The sequence below is a fragment of the Centruroides sculpturatus genome, unplaced genomic scaffold (genome assembly GCF_000671375.1).
Source record: "Centruroides sculpturatus isolate CEXI.00-Female unplaced genomic scaffold, Cexi_2.0 scaffold670, whole genome shotgun sequence".
NCBI classification, from domain to species: domain Eukaryota; kingdom Metazoa; phylum Arthropoda; class Arachnida; order Scorpiones; family Buthidae; genus Centruroides; species Centruroides sculpturatus.
Genome location: NW_019384923.1, coordinates 429,267 through 436,391, shown reverse-complemented (window position 1 = coordinate 436,391; position 7,125 = coordinate 429,267). Strand labels below are relative to the sequence as shown.

At 29.0% G+C, this 7,125-nt stretch overlaps 1 protein-coding gene across 1 annotated transcript in view; it reads left to right on the top strand.

The window, feature by feature from the left end:
- The first annotated feature begins 1,767 nt into the window (after positions 1 to 1,767).
- Positions 1,768 to 7,125, top strand: part of LOC111631880 (DNA-binding protein RFX7-like) — a 53,066-nt gene continuing 47,708 nt past the window's right edge. Inside the window, exons 1-2 of the mRNA XM_023376216.1 lie at positions 1,768 to 1,914; positions 1,998 to 2,086. The gene's annotated coding sequence lies outside the window, so the exon portion shown is untranslated. The remainder of the gene's footprint in view (positions 1,915 to 1,997; positions 2,087 to 7,125) is intronic.

The window sequence follows — 7,125 nt, the reverse complement described above, 5'->3', positions numbered from 1 at the left end:
TGTTAACTAATGACTCTTAAGTAAACAGTTGTGTTTCTATGATCAGTAGAGAAGTATGAGAGATAATATGACTTAAACAATATTTGTTTTCCTGTCAGAATTAATTTTATGTCGAGATTACTTGCTGAAACATATATTGGAATTTATGAATATCAATTATTATAAAGAGTTGATGTGGAATTAGTCAAGCAGATTTTAATTATACAGATTATATTCTATTCAATAAAATAATAAAATAAATGTAAAAAAATCAGACAAGTATACCTTTTCTAATTCATAATTTCCCATGAACAACAAATAGATGAAATGCAAGTTCTACACACATCAAGTTTGAAAATGAAAGCATATTCCAGTTTAATTACAGAATTTAACAGCTTCATTCCCATTGGAATTAAACAGAAAATAAATAAATAAAACAAAAATGCATAATACTTTCTAGAGGTCAGGATGGAAATATTTTAATCAGAATTATCATTAAAAATATTTAAGTTAAATCTTTTAATAATTTATTTTGTTGAAATTTTATATCTCTAAGAATTTGATTCTGGAATTCTGAATTCCATCCACATTTATTCTGATTAAAATATATTTCCATCCTGACTTCTGTTTTTTCCAAATATAGTGCCAAATATATCAAAATAAATGAACTATTTAGTAAAAATTTAATCTTATCTTCCTATTAAGATAACAAAAACAAATTTATTAAAACAGCATTATCCTCTAATTAATTGATTAACTTATATATAATTTTTACAAATGTAAAAATTGCTTTTTAATTTTTATATAAAAGAATTTTTACTTTTTTAGATGTTCTTATCCTGTTACATCAAAAGATGATTGTCAAAGCTTCCAAAATATATTACAATCATTTAATTTCTTAATTAAAGATATTTATGTCAAATTAAATATTTCTTAGTTTATACTTAAAATATTTATATTTTGCTTAATTTCTTCTCATGAAAATTTATATTTGATTTGCCATACAATATATACTATGTATTATTTTCTCTGCAAAATTTTCTTTTGCATATAAGATAAGAAGTATTTTCTGAGATGTAAGAAACTTTTGCATCTGTTTCAAATTCAGAAGTTAAAAAAATTCAGATTGTAAAATATTCAGTTTTTAATTTTTCAGAGAAAATATAGCTACAGAAATTGAAGATGAAACCTAGATCTTTCAAAACATTTTTCATGAATATTAAAGTTGAGCTTCTGATATGCATTATCTCTTCATCCCTTATAAAAAAAGTTATGTAATCTGTCAGATTATATAAAAATAAAAATTTCTTAATTAAAATTTTATTTAAGATATATAGAATTGATGATTGTATTGTACCGGTACAATTTACTGTTTTTTTTCTTTCTTTCAATTTTAAAGATTAAATTTGAACAAATAATTTTTCTTTAATGTATTTTAATAAAGTTATATTTTATGATAAATTATATTTTTTGTCATATTTTTTAAATTGTGTGTATACATAAGCATTTAAAGATTATATTTTTTATCATATAAAATGGCAGATTAGAGTTAATAAAATTATATATAAAATTATTATTTTATTAATTTTTAATCTCTTTAGAATTAATTTGTCTTAATACAAAAGAATTATAATTTTATTGAAAGGCTTTTATATTTTATCTTCTTATTAATTTAACAGATATTTAAAATTTTATTTGTAAAAGATATAAATATTTTTAATAGATATATTACAAAATGGGTATGATTTATAAATGTTTTTATTAGGATTTTTAAAGTGCAAATCAATTTCACTAGGAAATAAAAAAGGGTTGTTAAAATTACATTTATTCAATTTAAGTTTATATATATTTCAATGGTTTTCATAATACTTTTTATAATAGCAATATTTTTAATTGGACAGGGAAGAAGTCAAGGAAAAGATAGCTAATATTTTGGTATGTTAAATATAAAGTTTTATTTTTTTAAAAGTTAATTTTAAGCATAAAAATTTAACAATTAAAATGTTTATAAAATACAGCAAGAAGTGGAGCAGCTATCAGATGTTGAGAAGTTACTGTTATATCTGCAATTGCCCACAGGTGTCCCAGTTGATGATGTGCTAAAACAGTGAGTAAAAACTGCTTTATATATTATATACATAATTGTGAGAAGCCAGGGGTTAAGGGGGGTTCCCTATAGACCACTTAATTGGCAACAAGTTGGTTAAACCTGCTCACTTTGTCATCAGATGGCTTGAAATAGGAGGGTCTTAAAAATTAAATATAGGACACTTCTGTGTTGCGGCATTATTGACAGCAATTCATTAAATTTCAGATATGCTCGCTAGTACTTTCAACAGTTTACAACCGTCCTCTTCATGCGAAATTGAATACCTTTGTTTTCGAATTGACAGCTTTTAACGGACTTTTCAAATTACGTAATGCACATGGTTGGAATATAGAACAAATTAATAAAAATTGAATAAATAACTACAGTGGGTGATCGGTTAACGAACAGATCGCATAACAAACAAATCGGATAACGAACACTTTCGCGAAAGATTTTTATGTTCGGACAACGAACACATGATCGGATAACGAACACCCCACAGAAGAAACACAAGAAGAAGCAACGTAAAATAATGAATACCGATTGGTCTTCCCTTGTCTTCGGGCAGCAATTCAAAACTTTTTGGAGTGTGGGAGACATCGATGCTCAAGCCGATATATACCGATCGGATATTATTCCTCTGAACTTTGAAACTCTTCCTTGTAATTTCAGCCTTTTATTTTTCTGACAAAACAATTATTTTATGTATTCGTGAGACTGTCGGGTAGGCACTCGTTACGTTTTGCGTCTGTTTTACTTTTCGAAAGGTGAGAGTATAATAGCAAAGGTAGAGAGTGGGCAGAAGATGCCTAATGTTGCTGGGCAGTATGGCGTAAACAGGTCTATAGTAGGCTGAAGTTCAATCTTATTTAAGAAACATACTGTATAATCAAGAAGACTCAAGCAGCTAAAGGAGTAACAAAAATCGCATCTGAGAAATAAAGAATATCGAACAGTTCATNTTTTTTATTATTTTTTAAATTTTTATCCACTGCTTGTTGCTTTCTTTCCTTCATTTCTATCAGCACTTTCACTGGATAGAGGTCACTTGGTAAAATATCTATCCAAAGAGGTTTGGCTTTGCCTACTTTTTAAAATGTTTCTAAAATGACTTAGGCAAATGTCATTACTCCGAGCAGCAATACGGCCATTGTGAACCTTTTCGCGGTGTTTCTTTTCAATAAAATCAGTCACTTTCTGATAATACCTCAAGATTTCCTTTATCGAGTGAGATCCTTCCACAACGAAGCAAACACGCGGACTGAGACCAACGAACAGAAGTGAATAAAAAATGGCGCTGCGAACTAATGTAACATCGTATGGTGAGTTTTTGTTCATATCGTGGAGCAAAAATATGTTCGAATTTCGTGTCGTTTCCTGAAAATTTCGTATGCTGGGGCATTCATATCCTGAGGTACTACTGTATTTATAAACAGGGCTAACTGGAGAAAAAGCAGGGCTTGGTGTAAAGTTGTTGTGCAGGGCCTTTTAATATTAAAAAAAAGAAGTTTCAAACAACAAAATAATATATTAATAAGGGATGTGGAGTCGGAGTCATGGAATTTTGGTGTTTTAGCCGGAGTCAGAGTCATCAAAAAATCCACTGACTCCGACTCCCTTTTACTTACCAACTTGTTATGTATATGAAACGGAGTCGGATAGTAACGGAAGAGTTGGAGTTGGAGTCGGTAGATTTTTACGCGACTCCACAGCCCTGATTTTAATGGTAAACATACCATCTGTTAAATAGACTAGTGAAAATTAGTGAATAATGAAAAGATCAATTTTTAAATTTTGCAAGAGTTGGATCATGCAGGATTACAGAGCTTTGTGCAGTCGCACTGTTTGCATTTCCCTCCTGGTGACCCTTGTTATAAGTTCTGCAGACATGTCATTTTTTTCAATGAGCCATTAAACTGAGGTACTGTATGATTCCATTGGTTTAGAATGAAAAAAGATCCATGCCATACAAACTTTAGAAAAGAGGCTGGTCTTGCAAAATTATTCAGTAAGATGTCATCACTTAAAGATTAATTAAGATTCAAAAGCCTTAGAAAAATAGGGAAAATTAGTCAGTTTAGCATGAAATTGTTCTCTAATATTTTAGTTTATTGATAAAACGTTTTAGACTCTAAAAGTATTACCTCAGCAATGGTTTGGAAAAAAACACCAATTTTAATATTACTACAGTAAATTCTCCCTCCCAGGTAAATTTGTTTTGGTTTTAATTTTTTGTTTTTAATTTCATATATATATATATATATATATATAATATCACAAGCCAAGTACTAAATATGCCTTTTAAGTGTTAATATTAAACTAAAAATATATTTTCTTTGCAACTTTACTCAGCACCAGTTTTTAAATAATTGTCAAGAGCCAACAAGGTATTTAGACCCAAAATTCATACTAAAACAATAGTTTAAAGTGATTAATTTTGCCATGTTCTTTTAAACACACATCCTATTTGATAAGTCCTACATTTGTTGAGTTGTGAGATTTAAGAAGTACAACAATTGAATAGGACAAGAAGCTTCCATCATATAATGATGGAAGCTTCTTGTCCTATTTTAATTTTAATGTCTAATTTTAATTTATAAAATTAAAATTATTACTTTCATTTCAGAGAATTAACAATAATTTTTAGGTATTCACTACAATGGGTAAACGGATAAAAACTTAGGTTGAACACTTCTCCTGGTGGAAAGAATGAGTACTACTGTAGACACAGCATATCTACAGAATTTTTCTCATATGACAAGGCTGTTTTATTCTGTGGGCTATGATTAGACATATTTTAACCTGTACTTTATATATAAATATACACTTGAGAACCCTTGTGTAACTCCAATATATCATGTGCATAGAAATGGTCTAACATTTTTGATCCCTCTCTTTTCAGATCTTCTTCAGGTTTCATTTTTTCTTGGAAGATTATGAATCCAAAGCAAATGCATTCACAAGTTCCAAATGTGTCAAAATTATACAGCAACTCCAATCTGTAGAGAGTTTATGATACTTTATATCTCTTCTTTTTTCCATTGATTAGGACTTAGAGTATTTTTTTTTTTTTTTTAGGAGAAATGATACATTTTGTATAATTTTGCATACATAATAAATTTGTAGATGATTGAAACCTCCTTGTAATGTAAACCTGTATAATCTTTTGAAGAATTATATTATAGTGAACCTTAATATTTTTATGGCTTGATTAGTGTTACCACTCATCCAATTTTCACCCGGACAGTCCGGGAATTGACTCACTGTCTGGGTGAACTATTAATTTTGTCCAGGAATTTCAGAGAAATCATGAAATTATGATGAAACAAAGTTTTTGCAAATATTTTTACAAATTTACACTATTTTAACAGCGAAAGAACTCGCATTCACTGAAACTCATCTGCAATTCTGCCATGTTAGTCTGTCTACGCCAACGTGTGGCGCACAACCTGTTGACCTTTTTTTTTTCTTTTGCATGTATGATTGTACACGTCTCCAATATCCAATAGAGCTAAGTCATCTGTACCTGTTTTTTCTTAATTTAGAGTTACTTACATTACTCCTACACAAGTCCCTAGTCCCTAACTGTAACTGATTTAGAACCGGCATGCACATTATTCTTTGCATTGTAAAATGACATTGTGCATGCATCTAGAGCTTCTTTCGAACAAACCTGACCTGCCGTCTGGGTTAACGATTATGAAAAGGTGGCAACAGCAGGCTTGATAAATAATATTGATTTCATGTTGAATTATTTAATTTAAAAATAATTATTTTTAAGTTAACAATTAGTATTTTGATATTTGTCAATTTATCATAGTAAAACATTTGTTAGAGATGACCAGTAACAAATAGGTTTTTTAAATAACTGTTTAGCAGTTTTAATTTCATAAAAACTTGCAACACAGCAAGTAAAAAAGGAAGGAGAAAATTTACATGTCTTGTAGTATACATTTTTCTATCTTAGATACAATAATTTTCATGAAATTATGTTAATTACAATAAGTGAATTGTATTATTTGAATATTATCATATAAATGTTAATTATCTAGATATATTTCATTATATAATTTTTCCACTGATTTTATTTTGCACAGAATTTTTAATGTTTATATATAGACAAGAAAAAATCATACTTAAATATAAATTGCAATATTTAAAGCATAAAATTACAACAGCATTCTTTTCTTTTCTCCAATCTTAACATTAATATAAATTCTGCTTGAAGTAGCTTACCATATTTTTTACCTTGTAAGACATGTCAGTATATTGGATTATCATTTTTTGTGTTGATTTTTTGGGGAAAAATATTCTTTACAGTATAAAATTTATTCAGCTTATAGAATGAATTCTACTTTTCAGATAAATTTTTGATACAACAAATAAAATGACAAAACCATCCTTGGGATGAGACTGTCTCAGAGAGCACAAGCAATACATGCACAAATCTACCTACCTACAAGTCTGGTTTATTTTATGTGTGCATGATTTTGGCACCAAATACTCTGTGCCAAATTGCAACTCCTGACATGTACTCCTTCATACCTCTAAGGTGTGCAAACATTGACAACAGCGCGATTTTAGAGACGAGACATAGTCTTGTCAAAAAAGTGCAGTTTATAAGGCAAAAATACCAGTAAATTCCAGAATATAATAATTTAATATTTTCTCTGTTTTCTATAAATTGTTTGATTATGTATAGTCGACCCCCATAACACTGTTGATAATTCCGTTTTATATGAATTCCATGTTGTACAAGTCACTTAGATTTTACAAATACGTGAGCCATTCACAGCCTGCCACACGTATTTGTAAAATCCACAAGCAAATTTGAGATAACACACCTGCTTACTTGAATAAACAAAAATATCTAATAAAGAAGTTTCCACTTAAAAATTGTGAAATTTTTGTATGGAGGATTTCCAAAACCTTGTTAGAATGAAACCGGAAGTCATATTGTATGGGGGATATCTTCAGTTTTCAAACTGTGTTAGACCAAAACCATGTTGTACTGTGTTGTACAAGGGATACCTATATGTGCTACATATACTTTTTGG